This window comes from Trachemys scripta, chromosome 8 (assembly GCF_013100865.1).
Source record: "Trachemys scripta elegans isolate TJP31775 chromosome 8, CAS_Tse_1.0, whole genome shotgun sequence".
NCBI lineage: Eukaryota > Metazoa > Chordata > Testudines > Emydidae > Trachemys > Trachemys scripta.
The window spans coordinates 21,578,933-21,600,411 of NC_048305.1; the positions used below are offsets into that span (position 1 = coordinate 21,578,933).

Below are 21,479 nucleotides of genomic sequence, written 5' to 3' on the forward strand. Positions count from 1 at the left end.
CCCGGACGGGGATTTGAGCCCCCAAAAGCCGGACATGTCCGGGAAAATCCGGACGTATGGTAACCCTAGGTGAAATAACTGGTACTTATGATTATGCTATTTCTATGCATCTATATTCATCTTGGTATCTGAAGTTATGAATATTCGCTATGTTTACTACATGTTTGCTCCTGTGGTAAAGCCCACAAGGTATTCAGCCAGCACATGAAGGGACAAGTCAAGCCCATTAAGGAACACTTAGCTCACTATGGACCCTGGAAAACACCTGTCTACACTTAATGGACTTTTTGTGACTGTTCTAATCTAACTAGAATATGGGTGGGGGTGATGGACATGTAACTTGCCCATGTGACTCCAAACACCATCTTCTGCAGTAAGAACAGATTTCCCTTTACTTGGAACTTGGCAGAAGCCAAAAGGCCCTGGCCTGGAAACCTATCCATTTTACCTCTTTCCTGCTCTGGCCTCTTTCCTGCTCCAGCCTCTGGTCTATGAACATATACTAATGGGAGCATTCTAACCAAGGGACTGAGGACTTTAAGGTAATCTGAAGCCTTCATATTTCCTTGATCCTTTGCAGATGGACTTATGAGTTGGATATGGTACAGAGACTGTTTTAGCCTCATTGATTGCTGATTTCTCCCTTGCAATAGTCAAAGATCAGGTGTCTGCTGACTTTTGCACGAGTCAGCAGCCTTTGATACCTGTGGTACAAGCAACACAGCCCTTGCTTGAGTGGTTTTGTTCTTTCCTCTCCAAATGTCAAAGCCTGTTCCCATTGAACTCAATAGCAAAACTCCTTTTGATCTCAATGGGAACAGGATTTTGGCCCCAAGGGATCAGAGAAGGTGATTTTGATCAACTGCTTATCAGTTCCTGGCTGGGGGCGGGGTGGGGAGGAGTCATATAGAGGGTCATGTGGGGAGGTCACGTGCCCCCCCCTTGTGTCCCTCCCATCAGCCCAGTACCAGCAAGAAATGATTTCTACTTGCACCACTGTTCCTGATAGATAAAAAAGTCTATTGAACAACTATCAGGCAATTATGATTACAGATGTCCAAGGCCAGGTCCAAAGCCCATTAATAACTGGGGACCAGATAGAATCTAGCTGTGTCCGAGAGATGATCTCCTTCCCAAGTCTTCCAGTCCCTCTTGTCATCCTGAAATCTCCACAGGTCTTACTTCCTCCTAAACTCGGGAGTTCTCAATCATTTATAGTCAAGGGAAAGAATCCAACTGCTTGTTAGCCACTTACTGGAACAAACCACCTCCATCTTGTTTGTTAATGAAAAGAACAGATTGCACTGCGTTTTCTTTATTAAAACCAGGGATTTATGTCATTCTAAAGCTTCATCAGGCTTTTCCTGAGCCAAGGATGATTGGCTGACATGGAAGCAAAAGAGAAAAGCTCAAGATTCAAAGCAGAAGAAATAAATGTTCAGCCTCCATCAGTCCACAAGGATACACCTGAAATCAGCTCCTGACACCATCCTGGACTCCTCCAGCTTCCTTTTGCTTTATATGGGAATGGGCCAAAATGCTGGAAATGATTGGATAGTGCATTTCTTGGACAGTGTTCAAGGAGAGTGCAGGTGAATGCAGAGCTGGAGCTCCCTGGGGAAGAGATTAGACTGCGACGTAAGGACAACAGAACAGAGAAACCTAATTTCCAGGATCACTTCTTCTGAACTTGGTGTATCCACCAAGCTGGGTTGTCTCCTGACCTGCCGGCTTTGGTCCATCTTATGTATAAAGTCTGTATTCTCAATGTCTCACTGGAGCTACTCCTAGATGATTTGAGGAGGAAGGTTGGGCCATATGACATATAAAAGCTAATTTTCTCTATATTTGCAGTAAACTCTCAGATTTATGATATCACCTGTTCTATCACAGTAATTGCGTCATTCTTCATACACACATAGGTCACAGAGGAAACTTCACTAGCATTATAATTCAGGGAGTGAAACTGGCTGGTTTGTTCAACACTTTGAACATATGACATTTCCATAAGTGCTATTAATAACACACTTTTTAAAAGTTGCAAATAATTCTGGGAAAAAAAGGTCTTTAAAATAACAATTTCCTCTTATTTTCCCTATGCGAGTCTCCCTTGTGCATCTCCCACGTAACAGGATAAAGACAGCTGGGGCCAGATCTTCCCATGGGGTAAATCAGCCTTCTTTCACAGAAGCCAATGGAGCTGTACCAATTTTCACCATCTGAGGATCTGGCCCACAGCATGAAATGCTGCAAGCCCTCAGTATGGTCTACATGAGTTCTGCCTGCATTTGGGACGACAGCAGGACTGGATACCAGGTGTTTTCATATTGTGAAACTCAAACTCCCCTCTCATTGAATTCAATAGGGCTATAGCACCATAACTAAGAGGAGAATGTGTCTTTAGATCTTCAGTCACACTAATGGCAATGAACTAATACAAGACTTCAGAATTATCAGCCATTCCACAACAGCCTGTGGTTTTTCAGGTGCAAACTGACTCAAGCGATCATTGAGACAAACCTTCCGAGGTGGTCAAAGTAGCTGGAGCTGTAACATAAAAATATGAAATAAATCCCATCAAGAGAACTTAAAACTCCCATTATTTTACTCCATATTAAGTGCTGTTTTTCCAAGCAGCCCTTGCTCCCCCAGGCCATAATGAGATTAGTGATCACATTAAATGGCCTGTAAGATATTAGCCTTTGTTAGTTTGTAGTCTCTGTGCTTGGAAAGGCAACAGGAAATAGCACAGAGAAACTCCCTTCTGTTAGTGATAAAGAATATTTCAAGGAAAATAAGCAACTGGGTATGAAAACAATGGCAGAATGGAACACGTGGCGAGACACCTTGGAGCACAGCCTGCTGCCACTGAAGTCAATAGGAATTTTTCCATAGCTGCAGTGGAAGCAGGATTGTGAGAAATGACCTAACGGCAGTAATTACGTAGTTAAAAAAACAAATGTTTTCTCTGCATCACATTCCACATGCAGAAGGCTTGTCTGTAGTATTTGTCTGCACAATCTGCCCTGTCTTATTCTTCTCCTTCCTGGGCCCCAACACCAGAGTGTCTGATGTTCACCTCATAGCAGCAGTTTAGCAAGAAATTGGTCTTTAAAAAATCGTTTTGCATCTGACACCGCCTGCAAAGAATCCAGCTTCATTCAAGAAGATGGAGATGCTGTAAAACACAAGATCTGCTTCTCTTTAAAATGAACAGGAAATACCGATAGTCTGTTCAGTCGTTCCTAGAAACTCTTGTTGACCCAGTTTCATGGGTCCACAGGCTTGGTGCTCTTGAACAGCTCTGAATCAATCCTTGGCAGGAGCGTCTTCAGTGTGACGAGCCCCGCAGGGCACACTCGCTGGAGGGTAAGGCTCCTTGCCTTCAGTGCCTCCTGGGATTAACCACAGAACCGTCATCACCCCAGCTTCACGCTGTGAGCTCCCTGCAGTGCGTCCAGCTGAATAGGCCACCTGGGGAAGCCTTGCACACAACCACCCCCACACCCACAAAGGGAAGCAAAGCACGTGCACACACACACACACACACACACACTGCCTTCCTTAGTCCTCAGCCAATAGTGACTCTCAGCCAGCATTGTAAAAACAAAAGGGTTTATTAGTTGTCTGGAGCACAACATAGACAATTCTTTGTTAGCACAGCAAGCAGGAAGTTACGGCAAAGTCCATCTTGGTCAGATCCAGAGCCCTAAGAGCTGGCTCTTGACCCCCAAGTCCCCATTTCACCAGCCCCCCTCCCTTCCAGCTGCCTCTGTTTAGCCACCATCTCTGGCTCCTCTCCAGTCCTTTGTCCTGGCTGCCAGGAAAACTCTTGTCACCTGCTTTCCACCTTAGTTCCTTTGTTCCCCAGCTGGTCAAACTGGTTGATTTCCTGCAGAGGCTTGGCTGTCCAGGGCTGTTAGTTACTAGGCACCAGATGTCTGGGCCATCAGAATGATCCCAACCTCTGGCTGAGTTACTGAAGTCGTCAAATCATGGTTTAAAGACTTCAAATTACAGAGAAGCTACCATTTACACTAGTTTAAACTTGCAAGTGACCCAGGCCCCATGCTGCAGAGGAAGATGAACCCCCCCCCCCGGTCTCTGCCAAGCTGACCCAGAGGCCAATTCCTTCCTGACCCCAAGACCCACCAGCTAGACACCTGGGAAAGAATTCTCTGTAGTAATGCAGAGCCATTCCGAACTAGTGTCCCATCACTGGCTGTTGGAGATATTTGCTGCTAGCAGTCGTAGATCAGCTACATGCCATTATAGGCAGTCCTCTCAGACCCCCCTCCATAAACTTATAAAACTCAGTCTTGAAGCCAGTTAGGTTTTTTCCCCCCATTGCTCCCCTTGGAAACTGTTCCAGAACTTCACTCCTCTGGTGGTTAGAAATCTTTGCCTAATTTCAAGCCTAAACTTGTTGATGGTGAGTATAAATCCATTTGTTCTTGTGTCCACATTGGCGCTTAACTTAAATAATTCCTCTCCCTCCCTGGTATTTATTCCTCTGATGTATTTATAGAGAGCAATCATATCTCCCCTCAGCCTTCTTTTGGTTAGGCTAAACAAGCCAAACTCTTTGAGTCTCCTCTCATAAGGTAGGTTTTCCATTCCTCGGATCATCCTAGTAGCCCTTCTCTGCACCTGTTCCAGTTTGAATTCATCTTTCTTAAACATGGGAGATCAGAATTGCACACAGTATTCCAGATGAGGTCTCACTAGTGCTTTGTATAATGGTACTAACACTTCCCTGTCTCTGCTGGAAATACATGGAATGTCTCTTAGAATTCATGGAGCTGGTTTATCTTTTTACCAACAAGAAAACTAAGCATTGATCCATTTTGAGCCAGAAAGTCCTTATGTCTTCTGGCAGTAGTTGATAAATTTGTGGTCACTGTGGGAAGGCAAATACATTCCAAGCAAACACATTCCAAGTTGCATCAGCACCAATGGAAATGTTGACTGATGAGCTTGTGCCCCAACTGGCTTGGCAGCTTTATTCTTTGCAATGTTGCTCTCACGTTCCTTCCATCTTTGACTTTCAATCCAAGCAGGAAGAACAAAGTTCGGATCCTGCAGCAGTGGCCAGGAAACCAGCATCTGATTTCATCTTCAAAACAACAGTGGGCCATAAAGAGTGGACTCCTGGTCAGTTTGGTGCAGAAACACTTATAAGAAGTGGATGAGCTGTCAGGATTAGTGTGATTCCCTGGAAGATATACACCAGAGAGGAAGAGCTCACCTCGGGTAGGCATCTCAGCTTATCTTTCAAAGCCAATGCTCCCTGGTGTGCTGATAGTGTGGAATATACCAGCAAACGAGTGTGCAGCTTCATTGGCCATGTGGTGCTTGGGTTACCGATGGCAGGATGTGGGGGTATTTTGCTGCAGATTGGGGGTGTTATGTAGTCCAGGGTCTTTGGAACTGTGGGGCAGTAGTGTACAGCAGGGTATAGGTCCAGCTCTGGATGTCAGGTGTATGCGATAATGGGCACACAACTGCAGAATCAACACAAAATCAGGGAGAGGGAAAATAGTATTATCAAATATGGATGGTTGGGTCTTTCTCAAAAGCCTTTCCCCATCTGACACTTTCTCATGTCTTCATAGAATCAGAGGGGATGATTTAATCTAAATATTATTTTTAAGAATTTACTTTAGAGACAATGCACTGCAAGTGGACTTCCTTGATGGAATTATTTTTTCCTAGTTACCTTATTTACAGTAAATGTACTTCACCCCAAACATCCCAAGGAATTTTGGAACATACAGGAGTGTAGATACATGGCCATTACGGTCTATTCTGTCAGTGATCTGCATAGTGAGAGGTCCCCAGGTAGTCCACATATTGTATATGTATGATTCTATGTTACCATCTCACCCAAAGAGAGGTCCCAGGTGGGATTGAGCATTTGCCCTCCTGAGCTGAATTGGGAAACTTTTCCTGCCTAATGAGGACAGAACTGTCTCCCTTATGGAGGTCAGAAACTACTTGATGGGGGATGCTGGTGACCAGAGTCTGAAATTGTGGTGTAATCGTGTTGTGTCAATAGAACGGCACCCTTCTCCCTACAGTGATGAGGTGCAGCTGGTGCAGTTTTGTTTGTATGGAATGTGAATGGGAGGCACAAACTCCTTTTCCATCACACCCATCTTCTCTTCCACTCCTATTCTCAGATTCCTTTGTACAGGGTTACATTTCCTTGTGCATCACCACCAGAAACCTGCACAGCCTGACTTCAGATTCTGAGTCCAAAAGCAGGAACCACCTGCCAGCTCTGCAAGCAAATTAGAGGCTATCATGGAGGTGCCAGAAGTTAGCTTCCTGTCAGTGTGTGAGGAACCCAGGGCTTGTTGGGTGGAGACCTTACTGGGAGGGATGGGCAAATAATTCTAGTGGATGCTTGTGTAATATCCAGCTTGTATAATAGTTATTCCTGCTCTCCAGCAGACTTGTTACTTTATTTACTTATTCCTGCCACTCTCCATGGCCCTGTCAGACCATGGCCTTTCCTCCTACAGGTTGCCAAAAACAGGACCAAGTGTGGCAGTGTTCAGTGTGATGTGCACACTGATTTCACTAGGAACTGGACTAAGATCCATCCACTCATTTCTTGTAGCTATCAGATGGCGATGTCCACAATCCAACTGGGGCTTGATTTGGACCTGTGACCCAGAGATGAAAGGCTCCAGGCCCTTCTCCCAGTTCCCCAGGATGCCTGGTTCCAATGATCATCCTGAGATCTCAAGGCATCTTTCAGCCAGCCAGCCCCAGTTGTGGTCAGGAATTTATGGTGAAATGGAAAAATCCAATTGCTGATTAGAATAAGCCCCTGTAACAAAGGCAGCCACCTGCATCCTTTGCACTAATAAGAGGAAGGAAGATGAATAAATATCGGCATTGTTTATTTTCTTGAAAAAAGCAATTAAAGTGATACTGAGACTTCAATAGAAGTTCCAGGAGCCCTGACTGCTTGGTCTGCATATAGAGAAAGAGGAAAGCTCTTGAATCAAATAGAAGAGCAGAGTGTTTGACATCCATTAGCCTGTAACCATCACTCTGAAATCAGCATCTGGCTTTCTCTTGATGTCCTCAAACTGTTAGTTATCATGAACTGGAACTGGCTTAATTAGCATAACTGGCCTAGTCCAGATTTGGCAGCCCTGTGAGAATTTAGAGAGCATGAATGGGAGATGCAGGGATGCACATCCCTGGGAAGAGAATACTATGCCAACATGCCTTTGATTAAAGGTCTAGGGAAGGGAACACTGGAGACTGGGACATCAGGTCCCTACAGCATAAAATGGGGCAGAGAGGAGCCATAAAACCATGATAAAAATGAAGAGGGGTGTGGCTCCGATGCCATGTGATCGAGAGCTGACATTTAGTTGTCTCTCTTGCTGTTGGGGTCTATTTTTTCACTATTATTTATGTTATTTATGAGAGAGAAGAGAGGGAACGCAGGGAAAGGGAGAACAGGAGAAGGCGGAGACAGGAAGTGTTAAGGAGGATTGAAATTCAGTGGGAAAGAGGAAAAACTGCCATCATGCCGAAAGCAGCAAGACTTCTCAGTCTGTGACAGATGGAAATGAGGCTTCCTGATTCAGGGAGGGGGAGCTGGCAGGGGTGACTCTACCCACCCAACTCAAAGGAGAGACATTAAACCTGGGAAGGAGCAAGGAGAAGGTTAACTGCGGCTGTCTCTGCACTGGGAATGACTGGTCAAAATTTTGATAGAGCTTTACATTCCTTCTCACAGTCCAGAGGGGTGGAGGGTTGGGGGAGAGAGCCCATGCTGAGATGGGATCAAGCTGAGTAGGTTGTAGTCAAATTAGAAGGGAGATTGACTAGAAACACTGAAAAATAATGTTCCGGTGAGTATGACTCTCATGAGAAGAGAGTTTTATTATAAAGAAAAAAGTCTCTTTGGAATATATCACAGGAGTTGAGCCAAATACAGTTTCATGAATGATAGCCCATAAATAAACCCCTCCGCACTAAAAGATGCCACTGAATGCATTCTACTTGGATCAAATCCCCTCCACTTAATTTCACTGTCTGCTTTCTTTCCTATCCTGCTAGTGACGTTGTGCCCCAATGGGAGTTAAGGACCAGATCCTCAACTTCATTCGCTTCACATGGAGCGTCAGCGGTTTATGTCAGCAGAGCATCAGGCCCTAAGTTATAGGCATGATTCAAAATTCAGAGCCAAGTTTTCAAACAATTTCGGTAGGCAAATCTGTGTGCAATTATGTGCCTACTTTGTGGGTGCAAGTGCATATGTACACACACAGTGGGTAAATGCAAGCACAGATGAGCCTAATTAACTATGGGGTGATGATGAAGATATTGGAATTACCAGCTCAATCTTAACATTGTCATCACAGAAATGTTTGTTTAGCATATATGGTAAAGTCTGAGGGGGAATACAAAAATACGGCGTGAGCTCTAGCAGGACATATAAACCCAGATCGTTTCCAGCTATTCGTTACTGGATAGTTCCACGCCATTTCTCAGAGCTGGCCCCGTTCTCCCTGGAATGATGAAACTGACAATACAGCTCGCGGGTTTGTAAGAGAGTTCAGGTTTTGCAAACCTCACAGTCTATTCTGTAGAGTCACATAAATTTGGATCTTTCCCCCCAAGGAGTATTCAATATTTAACCCCCCAACTTGCTCTTCTACCTATGATCCCAGGTCTGTTCAGATCAAAGTGCCAACCGTGCCTTTTTGATAAATCTTTCTCCAAAATCAATACTCTTAAAATTCCTCTGTCCAGGAGGGATGAGAAGAGGAAGAGCATCTTTTTGTTCTGGACTTTTGTGCTCTTTAAGTGTCTGATTCTGTCACCCTTATGCATGCTGACTAAACAGCTTCCTCCACGGATAGTGACATGGCTGGTACAGGTGGGTGCCCTCTGCCTTATTAAGGCAGCAAAAATGATGTTCGAGGATCTATCCCAACCTTCACCAGCTGAAGATCTGGTCCCCCATATTATATTTCATTGGATTTTTTCTTTCCTTCTCACTTCCTTCCCCCATGTTTCTGTCTTGAGCAGAATGTGAACAGGATAACATATGAGTCTGAGCTGAATTGTCAAGCCCACAGTGTTTGAGTGGTCTGAAATTACATCAAGCCGGTGAGCCCATTTCTAGACTGTGTGTTTTCTGACTGGCAAGGAGACAGTGAAATCAGTGATATCAGTAAATGGAGAGAAAGACCTTGTGGGGCAAAGAGCTGAAAAGAACAATATGTGGGAAATAATCAAATGGACGTTAAAGCAGCCCTGCCCCCCACCGGTGTGTACATGATGCCCTAATGTGAAATAACCCCATTGCAATTGTTGGGTAAGCTCTTGTCGGGCTTTGTCTGCATCAGTCTCTGTGTGAGGAAAATCAGCTTTAGTGTTCTGAGCAATCACTGGCAATCTCAAAGCAGTAACTGCTCAATGTTCTTTTGGGAACTTCCTGTTTTTAATATTTATCTGAAAAGCCTTACAGGTTAGGCTTTGAACAGTTCAGCTGGCTCATGTGCCCTGCTCTGTATAATCAGAAATGACTTACCAGAGTAGCAGCAAAATGCTAAGGTGACAAGCACAGGGCAACTGTCGGCATCATGGCTGAGTTGCTTGTTTTATTCTGTATTGAGTCTTAAACTGTGCAATACCCAATGCCCTCTCTTTAGAGCACTCCTGGATATATGCTGGGCAGCCTGCCTATGTTCATCCCAGGGTCCTCTATGGCCGTGAGTGTGACATATTTGCCCAACTAAGCTGCAAATATCCCTCCCTCTTCGTATGCTATTATTGCAATGCCGATTTTGGTCCACAGCCCAGTGATGTCAATGGAAGCTTTTCCGCTGCCTTCTCTGGGCTTTGGCTCAGGCCTTTATTGAGATGGCCAAGCAAGGGGTGCTGCAGGCAGGAGCCGAGCTCGCCAGCCGTTTTTATGCTTTTTTGAAAATATTTCCACTTAGGGTGACCAGACAGCAAGTGTGTAAAATCGGGATGGGGGTGGGGGGTAATAGCTTCTATATAAGAAAAAGCCTCAAATATCGGGACTGTCCCTATAAAATTGGGACATCTGGTCACCCTATTTCCACTGGAAATTTCACTGAGCCCCTTTCTCAGGAAACACACACCGAAAGCCATGAAGTGAGTCAAGGCAGTGTGAGCGAGGAAGGGAGTACAGCTACCATTTTAACATTGCTGCTTGTTCTGATCAACATTCTGGTTCTCGCTCAGCCAAAAAATTAGCAAGGAAAGAATAACACCAACAGCAGCTAGCTCAGGCTTCACACCCTGTGGAGTCCAGGGCCTCTCTGCAAAGCCACACAGAGGCGAAGGTGGTCGTGGACACTATTTCCCCCCCAGGAACTGAATGGAGTCCCACCAAACTCTCTGTACATAGGCCACCAAAATGGTGGTAGACCCTGGAAGTGTTGGCTCTAGAAAATCTAGCTGTGTGCAGCTTGGCTTGGGGATGACTAGGGTGGGGCACATATGATAACAGTCCGCAAATATTTGAAAGGTGGAAACAGCACACAGGAAGGGAACCACTTAGTTTGGTACGAAGGGAGGGGAAAAATTCACTTAAATATCAAGAAAAATTGGCAGTGAGATGTATTAGGTGGCAAAAGCGACTCCCAAGAGAATAGCAGAAGCCACGTTACTTGGGATTTTTTTTTTTTTTTTTTTTTTGAAAACTGGACTGCACAAAGCATTGGCAAATGTACAAGAGGAAACAATCGTGCATTGACCCCCAGTAGGCGGAGTGGGTGACTGCGTGCCTTTCTGTCTCTTCTGTCTATGGCTCCATTATTCCATTCAGTGGTGGGAGAAGTATTGAAAGAAGAAACTGCTGCCTGTCTAAGGCCCTGGGTTCCATTCTCCAATCCAGCCTGTTACACAATAAACTGTGAGGTACAAGATTTTGACAGAAGCAATGACAAAACCAGAGCTACAGCAATGTAAGCAACACAGCACTGATGGGAAATCACTTCACTATCTGACACTGTTTATCCCACACAGTGGCCCGGGCCAAAATAGGGGGCAGGTGAAAAAAGCTGCCAAAGGACACAAAGGCTGGCAGGAAACAGCTCAGGCACCTCAGCAAAGCCAGCCCAAAGGTGCAAGTGAGGGAGACTGCAGCGCCACTGACATTTCCTCCTGTCAGCAGCAATCTAGCGGGGTTAGTTTTGCATATTTATCTCTTAGGACAGTTGAGTGAAGATTGTATTTATTGTGTCCTTCTTTTCCTTTATTTACTCTGAGCGGCTTGAACTGTTGCCACCGCCTGTCCCATTACATCTGGGATCATCCTGATTTTGTGGGGTTGGTTCCACGTCTGGCTAAACTCACTGGAATGGGTGAAAGGGGGCCCAGGATAACTTTTGGGGCCCTTGCAACAAGGCAAAGCAACACTGTGAGTGCCCTGGCATCATGACACTACTTTGCTTACAGGAGAAACTCTCCAAAGAGGGCAGCTCCACTGCCCCTAACGGGGCCTTGCCTGTAGCAGGGAGGAGCACAGGTTGCAGGATGGAAGATTTGGAGGAGGAATCTGGAAGTCAGTGTGTTTGCACAAGGCTTGAGTTGCAAATAGTTCTCTTAATATAGAGCTAGTGTAGGATTAGAGACATGGAGTCCTCTCAGGTTATTATCCAGCATGCAGGATTTTGCCCACACAATGTGAGGTTTCACTGGATAAGTGCAAACCGGTGGTTAGTCACTTGCACAGAATATATCAGATCATAGTAGATACAGGTAGAAAAGGTCTGTTAAGTCACCTAGTCCTGCATTTGCATGGCCACAGAACAGTTACCCAATACAAGAAACTGCAGATAGTAGAGTGATGGTTAGACATTATTGTTTCTGGTTATGGTTGACTATAGAGGTCTGCCCACAAGAGTGAGGCAGAGAATCACTGGGAATCTGTCCTGACCTGCAGACCCTGCCTGCTATTCCACCCTCCCATTTCTGCTGAGGCCCCTCACTCCTGACCCACAGCAATCCCAGCTATTCTAGTCTTGTGCTTCCCCACCCCACTCTGCTGAGGCCGCTCAGATCTGATCTGCAGCATCTCTTCCTCTTACATCCACAGGGTCTCATTAAGTTGGGGTCAGAACCACACAGGGACTCCAGAGCTGAATACTCCTCCTGAATCGTGGAGGGGCTTGGATCTTGATCCAGATCTGAAGTTTCTGATTCAGATGCACTTGTGGCGAGAACCTGTGTGTCATTCTCCCCATGTCACCTTGTGGACACAGAATTGGCCTCGCATGCCAGCTGAGTTCAAGCTGCCACAGTCATTTCACTGAGGCTAGATTTAGCTGAGGGAGGGATTGTTTGTAAATCAGATGCTGCTTTGTGGATGATTTTCTATACCTTGATACCACAAAGATGTGAGAGCCTAATAAGCCAAAATTAAACATTGAGAAACCATCCGGCGGAATGATTTGTGTAACTACTGTACTTCCTCAAATGGCATTATCTTCTGTTTTAAGTCAGGGTTATTATGGTAAGAAACCCAGTGCTTGGACGCAGTTCCAGAGGAGGTGTGCACCAGGATCCAGTGTCTGTGCCTGTGGGTTTCTTTAGAGAAACCGGTTTGTTCTGTGGCTGTCAGACCGGACTCTCTGCTTGTTGTTGAAAAACAAGTGATGTAGCCAATGCGGGGAGTGGAATCGGTGTGTGTTTGTGGCTGGAATACTGTGGAGAGAGACTTCACTAGAGCCAGCTTATTAAAGCAACTTTAAGGGCTACTGATTAGAGCTGAGGGGCTAAGCTGTTTCAGAGCTGAGTGACAGGGCCATAAAGAGATGCTGAATAAACTGGCCCCTGAGAGATGGATCATGTATTTCTTCCAGGCAGGGGCTGTATGCAGCATCCCTGCAGGGCCCTCCAGGCTCCTTCCCCCGCTGGGCTGAGAAAGTCACACACAGACCTTTAGGTGCAGTGCCCACCTGGTGTTTTTATTTACAGGCTGTGCTCCCAGGACCTTTCCACCATACAAGTAGTCCCCTCTTGCAGTCCACGGGCTTCTCTCTCTCTACTTCCCCTCACTGCCTTTCCGCTATTGCAGCTTTCCTCTTTCCAGCTTCCCCCGGGGGCTCTTATCCAGCCCCAGCCTGATGAGGCTTCCCCAGTCAGGGCCAGGTGGGCTACCCAGCTCCAATTCACCTCCCTGAATTGGAGCTGGAATGCCAGAGGGTTGGCTAAGCAGTTTTCTGTCACAACACCAAAGGGCACAGAGTTGATGCGCAACAAATAAACAATCAGAGGCGAGGTGAGCACTAAATGATAGATCGTGTTTTGAGCTGTAAAGATACCACAGCGATGGGCACAGCATTAGAGAGAGAGAGAGACAGACAGCCCTGTGACCTGTCAGAGCCACAACGGGGCTGCATTGGGCCAAAGCTTGGCAATTGCCTTTGGGGGTCAGCTAATTTTTGTACCCCATAATATTTTGCCCAGACCATTTCCCACTCCCTGACCCATCAGTTCTTCCTGTGTTATTTCCACTCCCCATCTCCCTATCAGGTTTGGTTGGCTTTCCAGGCAGTAAGCAACCTGCTTTCATCCAGCAATCTCCTCAGCTGGCTGGCTGCCAGAGCAGTTTCTGCCATGGCTGTGTCTGCCTGCGCAGGGACAATGTAGCTGGCTCAGCTGATCTGACTCTCTTGGACTCTCTCTCCCTGTCCCTCACTGCTGCCAACAGCCTGGGGAGAGCATGATCATGACCGAGAGGAGCTGGACCCTGCTCAGAAACACGCACACACAGCTGAGTGGGCTGGTCCCTCCTGCCCTTGCAGACTGTGCCACTGCAGCACACAGCCAGTTTATCATTAACTTCCACAGAGGCAGCCTAAGCAGCAGCCACAGCCTGCACCGGGGAAGCTCCCAGAGGCCAATTCTGACTCACTGGCAGGTAAGAACGACAAAATCGGAAATGACAATTGCTTTGCTGTCGCTGGAGTTATGCGCAGACAGGTGGTGGGGCCTTGAAAACGTCTGTGGTGCGTTAGCAGAGTGCGGACAGTGTGGCCTCTGCTCAGCAGCTGCTGTCTTCTGCGCAGGAGGGTTGTGTAACCACGTGCCTCCTTACGGGACGAGATCAGGTGCCCATTGGAGAGGGAGGAATGCAGGCACCTGGGAGGAGGGCTGGAGTCTCAGATTTAGAGCCAGCCCATCTGTGTCACCACAGCTGAGTCATACCAGCAGCAATGATAACACTTTGAGCTTCTATAGCAGCTTTCACCAAAGTGCCGTGCAGGTAGGTCAATAATGTGTTATCCCCACTTTACAGACAGGGAAACTGAGGCACAGAGCAGCAAAGTGACTTGCCCAAAGTCGCACAGCTGATCAGTGGCGGAGCTGGGGATGTCTCCTGACTCACAGTCTCCTGCTTTAACCACTAGATGGGCTGGCAGCCAATGAGACTGAACAAGGACAAGTTCTGGTGAGAGGCAAGAGGAGTGTCAAAGCCACATGCTCCGGTTTATTCCCGAGACAAAGCTGTGATTTTTAAAGGCATTCTGACTCAGACCATTGATTGGCAGCTGTCAGTCAGGCTTTTGTAGCCCAGTTAGAAATATTTCACCTGAACCATTCATTCTGCCCCCTTTATAGATTAGGAAGCTGCAGGGTACTGTGTTCTAGTCACAATTTCACTTCTTTCCCTCCTTTTTGGCTGGGGCCCTGGAAGCAGGTTCTCATGTTTAAGTTGGGGGAGCGAGTTTCCACAGATTTGGAAGAAGCCCTAGCAAGAATGAGCTAATCACTCCCTCCTGCAGGCTGCATTTCACCCCAGCCAGCACCATGCAGGACTAGGACCTCTGGAAATGAAAGCTGTCCAAAGGAGAGGCATTGTGGTGGCAGGACTGATCCCTATGGAATATTCTTTAGGGAGTTGTCCAGTCACTTTTGAATGATTCCAGGGAGGGGCCTTAATAGGTTATAGTGCAGGTGCTTATAATGTGGTTACTGTTGGGATTATTATGGTTTGTTGAGCAGTGACAATGCACTCAGTGACATGGATTACCCTCAGAGTCCCCTGCTTAGAGTGCCTGGGATTGCCATCACTTGGAGTTTGTAAGAGGACACTGGAGAAGGCACTGAAAGGGTGTGGTAGGGGACAGCTCTTCATTGGCAGGGGGGTGGACTGGGTGAGCTACTGTGGTACAATTCTGGGAATCTGTGCTAAGTGCTTTCCAAACATACAAGCAACTTCAGTCTCTTCTGAAGGAAGCTTCCAGTGAGACACAGTTCAGACATGTCTGATGCACAGGTGATGACAGTAGCAGCCTGAGGTGGTGCAGGAATCTAGGTCATTGCTGGGAGACTGTGTGGGAGAAGTGTGATTAAGGAGGGGTGGGAAGACCAGGAAGGGTGTATGATATATGGGCAGATGGAGACAGCTCCAACCTTGCAGAGTTGCTGGAGAGCCAGGTAGTTGGGAGGCCAGGTATGGCAGCTACCGCTCCAGGTGAAAATTCTACCACCTGGCACAGTACACTGGGGTGAGAGTCACCCATAGAATATAGCCGCAATAAATCACTCCAGGGCATGGCCACAGGGTCTAATATCATAACGTTCCTCCTGCCACAGACACTGCCCTCCCCAAGGCATATCCGGTGGTATCGACCCACGTGTGATACGCCGATGTCATCCCTGAGAGCTTGCCTTCCACTGGCTGAGTCTGGCAGATGCTTCTGTGACTGGACACTGGTGTGAATGAGAACATGGGCAAGGGCTCTCAATCGTCATGAAAGAAAATCCCAGAAGTATAGTGCTGCACTTAACTGGTCCGTTAAGTGTGGGGCGGCTACCTTCTCCTAAAGCATCACATACAGACAGACATAGATGGGCCGTTCACTACTGAAACTCTGCCAGTCAGATGTGGAAACATTTGAAACACTATGTGCTACAGACAGTGATGCAGTGCAATCCCATGAGTAGGCTGTAAGCCAGCTCAGAATTCTAGTCCAGTGTCTGTAGAACCTCTCTTTGCATCAGTACCTCCGGGCAAGAAGAGCGCAGATGTTAGTATCACTGCTGACTGATGCGCTCTGGGGAACAGAGGAGAGAGGTAAGCCAGTCCACAGAAGGACTGGACAACCAAACATCTCTCATTCGTCAGAGAACGCACACCAGAAGGCTTTTCTGACAGCTGGACTTTCCTGGGGGAGGCTGCCACATAGAACTGCTGTCTCAAACGGATGGAGAAAGCTCTACGTTGTGGTAGCTTAACCCTTAAACCACTAGGGTTTTCCAGGCTGCTCTTCCAGGGGGACGCACAGGAGGATGTGTTTATGTGTCCGTAGTCCACAAAGGGCTATTAATAATTGAGATGAGGATGATATTTGCACCCCAAGATCTCTAAAGGGGGAGCAGTAGTATTATCTTCATTTTATAGATGGGGAAACTGAGTCACAGTGTGGCAGAGTGACTCACCTGAGGTCACACAGTGAGTCAGTAGCAGAAGCAGGAATAAAACAAGCTCAGGAGGTTAAATTATTCATCGGGGATTGAGGGTGGGGCAGACAGATCAGAGAGCAGCACCGAGCGATGACTATCGAGTGAGGCTAACATGGGACCAAACACCAACTAGTATATTGTATCCCAAAGCAGGATACTCGTCCCCGTAGGTGCTGTTACTAGATGTGTGGGGGGTGCTGCAGCACCCCCTAGCTCGAAGTGGTTTCCATTATATAGAGGGTTTACACTTTGGTTCAATGGCTCTCAGCACTCCCACGATACAAATTGTTCCAGCGCCCCTGGGCCAGTTCAGTTTTAGGGATCACCATATTTAGGGTGAGGTGGTAATTCAGCCCCTAGCCAGGCTGGTGAGGACCTTGGTGCAGGAGGGGCTGGTTTCACCTTCCTTTGGAGCCCCAAGCAGAGATCAGTTTATTAGAATCAGGCAGGTTAATTTCCTGGGGTCCCAGTGGGAGCTTGGGGCATTGGTGGACATGTTTCCTCTGGTGTTTCTATTCCTGTGGCAGCTGTGCTGCAGGGAGAGACTGGCAAGAGGAAAGATGTTGAAACCTGGTTAGACAGATGAGCTCAAGCAACAAACTGCAGCCAAACCTTAGAGAGCAGGACTGAGACCCCGGTGAGATACACAAGATAAAACGCACACTTGAAAACAGGTGGGATGAAAGGAGTGTGGCGCTAGCAATCGTTCAGGTTTAACTCTTGGTCTTTTCTCTTCCAAATACGGGCTTTGAGCAAGGGCAGAATTCTTTTAAAGCAATTGGGTGGGATTTTAAGTGGCAACAAACTATCTAAATAATTTCGCTTTGGAGCTACTATCGGTTGGTTGGTTTGAGAGCACACCCAATAAGAGCATTACATTTCAGTAGCAATCAGTTTCCATTGCACCTCTCTTATCCTGCCATCTGCACCCGGCCCTCGTTTTTCACTTCAGTCTCCTATTTTACATCACCTAGCACGCATCTCTCCCTTTGGGGCCAGTGCTTTAATCATTGCTTCAGAGGCCCTAGGCATTTTAGTGAAGGCAAGCTGTAGAGGAGCTGTTTACCCATTCAAGGCTTCCCTCCCTGTAGTAATTTCAGGTGTATTACTTTGCCAGTTCCAGAGCTGTGTCTTCCCCCCTCTACTTCAAAATGAGCAACATACAGAATCCAGGAAGGAAACTATGGCCTTGGCTGCACTTGCGAGTTACAGCGCTGTAAAGGTTCCCCCAGCGCTGTAACTCACTCCCCGTCCACACTGGCAAGGCATTTGCAGCGCTGTATCTCCGTGGTTGCAACGCTGCATATACTCCACCTCTCCGAGAGGAATAGCAAGTATTGCACTGCTGCTGCAGCGCTGCAGCGCCAGTGTGGCCGCCCAATGCGCTGTGAATGGCCTCCAGAATTATTCGGCAGTATCCCACAATGCCCGTTCTAGCCACTCTGGTCATCAGTTCAAACTCTACTGCCCTGGCCTCAGGTAACCAACCATGTGACCCACCCTTTACATTCCCTGGGAATTTTAAAAATCCCCTTCCTGTTTGCTCAGCCCGGCATGGTGTGGAGTGCTATCAGCGAATCTTTCCAGGTGACCATGCCTCCACGCGCCAAGCGAGCCCCAGCATGGAGCAATGGCGAGTTGCTGGACCTCATCAGTGTTTGGGGGGAGGAAGCTGTCCAGTCCCAGCTGCGCTCCAGCCGTAGGAATTACGATACCTTCGGGAAGGTATCAAAGGACATGATGGAAAGGGGCCATGACCGGGACGCCCTGCAGTGCAGGATTAAAGTGAAGGAGCTGCAGAGTGCCTACCACAAAGCTATTGGGAAACGGCCGCTCCGGTGCTCCCCCCCGCGACCTGCCGATTCTACAAACAGCTGGATGCGATACTTGGGGTTAACCCCACCTCCACTCCGAGCACCACCATGGACACTTCAGAGCCGGTGTGGGGGGACAGGGGAGGAGGAAGAGGAGGAGGAGGAGGAAAACGGGAGTGATGGTGGTGGGCCGGATGGAGACACCCCAGAATCCCTGGAGCCATGCAGCCAGGAGCTCTTCTTGAGCCAGGAGGAAGGTAGCCAGTCGCAGCGGCCGGTACTTGGTGGAGGACAAACAGAAGAGCAGGTTCCCGGTAAGCGTTTTTTTTTCGGGAAGGAATTTTTTCGGTGTGGGCTCTTTGGGAGAGGAGGGTTAGGCATGCATGCCTAGATGTGGAATAGTGCATTGATGTGGTTTATCACATCGCGGTAATCGGCCTCGGTAATCTCCTCGAATGTCTCATCCAGAACGTGTGCAATGCGCTTGCGCAGGTTTATCGGGAGAGCCATCGTGGTCCTTGTCCCAGCCAGGCTAACATTTCCATGCCACTGTGCCGCGAGGGATGGGGGGACCATTGCTGCACACAGGCAAGCTGCATATGGGCCAGGGCGGAAGCCGCATTGCAGTAGAAGACCCTCCCTTGCTTCCCAGGTCACCCTCAGCAGCGAGATATCGTCCAGGACGAACTCCTGTGGAAAATGTTGGGACAGTGTTCAGTGTAGGTGCCCCCTGAAGCTGTTGGCTCTCCCCAAGTCACAGCCCAGAGGACAGTGCAGCCCTGAAACAATCAGTCCCCCTTACTCACCATTTTGAGGCTCCCGTGGGTATGTGTGCTCTGTTTCGGATGGGAAAATTATGCTATTGTGTAGACCCTGTGTGTTTTCTACTCCTTAAGTGCGGGGGGAATCATTACTCTGTCTGGTATAAACAATGCTGCCTCTGTTAAATGTTGCATTTTGCCTATACAGCTGCATCAACCTTGAGACCTCAGCCATCCCTCTTATCGCCTGCTCAGAGACTGCAAAGACTCAGGAAGAGACGGCGAAAAAGCAAAGAAGACATGCTGCAAGAAGTGATGTGGCAATCTATTAAAGAGAATGAGAAAGCACAGGACTGGAGAGAGAGAGAAAGCAGGATCCGCCAGGAAAACGCAGCGCACCGGCGGCAAAGCACCGCGCACCGGCAGCAAAGCACTGATAGGCCCATAAGCATCCTGGAGTGCCAAGCAGATGCTATCCAGGAGCTGGTAGCCATGCAGAAAGAGGAGCAGTATCGCAAATGCAAACACCCCCCCCCCCCACAGCCCTTGTCCCAAAACTCTTTCCGTTGTGCCCCACTGTCACCTCCAACCCACTTTCCCCAACTTCCGTGTTCTTCACGCCACCCACTGCCTCCAACACCAGTATCTGCACCACCCAACCCTGAAAACCATGACCCTTACCCTCTGCACTCAACCCCCATCACCATGCAGTATAGCTGTCCTGAAGTGCAGCACTCACTGCACAGCACACCAGACAGGACATACGCGAATCTGTGATTGTACTGTTCCCCACTCCGCCCCCTTGTTTCTTTTCAATAAATAATTTTTTTTTCTTTTCAATAAATGGATTCTTTGGCTTTGAAAACATTCTTTATTATTGCATAAAGTAAAAGACTCCTTAGCCCAGGAAATAAACAGGCACTGCAAGTCTGCTTGTCTGCTTAGCAGACACTGATTCCTAAAGATTGGAACTACTGCACTTCACTCCTGTGCAGGGCACCAGATATCACTGCTGGTTTTCAGCCTCAAATTGCTCCCTCAAGGCATCCCTAATCCTTGCAGCCCCGTGCTAGGCCCCTGTAATAGCCCTGCTCTCTGGCTGTGCAAATTCAGCCTCCAGGTGTTGAACCTCGGAGGTCCATGCCTGAGTGAAGCTTTCACCCTTCCCTTCACAAATATTATGGAGGGCACAGCACGCAGATATAACCGCGGGGATGCTGTTTTCGGCCAAGTTCAGCTTCCCGTACAGAGATCGCCAGCGGCCCTTTAAACGACCAAAGGCACACTCCACAGTCATTCGGCACCGGCTCAGCCTGTAGTTGAACCGTTCCTTGCTGCTGTCAAGGCTCCCTGTGTAGGGTTTCATGAGCCACGGCATTAACGGGTAAGTGGGATCTCCAAGGATCACAATGGGCATTTCAACTTCCCCTACCCTGATCTTCCGCTCTCACAAAAAAATCCCGGCCTGCATCTTCCTGAAGAGCCAAGTGTTCCGAAAGATGTGTGCGTCATGCACCTTTCCGGGCCAGCCTGTGTTAATGTCAATGAAACGCCCACGGTGATCCACAAGCGCCTGGAGAACCATAGAGAAATACCCCTTCCGATTAACGTACTCGGATCCTAGGTGGGGTGGTGCCAGAATAGGAATGTGCGTCCCATCTATTCCCCCTCCACAGTTAGGGAACCCCATTTGTGCAAAGCCATCCACTATTTCCTGCATGTTACCCAGAGTCACGGTTCTTCTGAGTAGGATGCGATTAATGGCCTTGCAAACTTGTATCAACACGATTCCAACGGTCGATTTTCCCACTCCAAACTGGTTTGCGACCGACCGGTAGCTGTCTGGAGTTGTCAGCTTCCAGATTGCAATAGCCACCCACTTCTCCACTGGCAGGGCAGCTCTCAATCTCGTCTCCTTGCGCCGCAGGGTGGGGGCAAGCTCCTCACACAGTCCCATGAAAGTGGCTTTTCTCATCTGAAAGTTCTGCAGCCACTGCTCGTCATCCCAGACTTCCATGATGATGTGATCCCACCACTCGGTTCTTGTTTCCCGAGCCCAAAAGCAGCATTCCACGATGCTGAGCATGTCCGTGAATGCCACAAGCAATTTCGTGTTGTCTGCGTTACATAGCTCAATAGCATCGTCGGACTCCTCACCCTCACTCTCACTGTCACTTTGGATCTTAAGGAATAGTTCGACGGCCAAACGTGACGTGCTGGTGAGACTCGTCAGCATACGCCTCAGCAGTTCGGACTCCATTTCCCGCAGACAGATCGCGCTGCACAGAAACCGTTGAAAGATGGCGCCAAAGGTGGATGGAAACAAAGGGATTTCTGGGATGCGAAGTGATGCATCACGGGGCATTGGGACAGGACCCAGAATCCCCCGCACCCATGCCCCCTTCCCACAACCCACGGCACC

General features: G+C 48.0%; 1 protein-coding gene across 4 annotated transcripts in view; it reads left to right on the forward strand.

Moving 5' to 3' along the window:
- ARHGEF37 (Rho guanine nucleotide exchange factor 37) overlaps nt 1-21,479 on the forward strand; it is a 64,323-nt gene that overhangs the window by 25,930 nt on the left and 16,914 nt on the right. For 2 of the 4 annotated variants that reach the window (XM_034779135.1, XM_034779138.1), the window contains exon 1: nt 13,618-13,933. The exons of 1 other annotated variant lie outside the window; for it this stretch is intronic. The gene's annotated coding sequence lies outside the window, so the exon portion shown is untranslated. Of the gene's footprint in view, nt 1-13,617; nt 13,934-14,095; nt 14,279-21,479 lie in introns of those variants that run through there. One more of the 4 variants, XM_034779136.1, reaches the window with a different exon arrangement.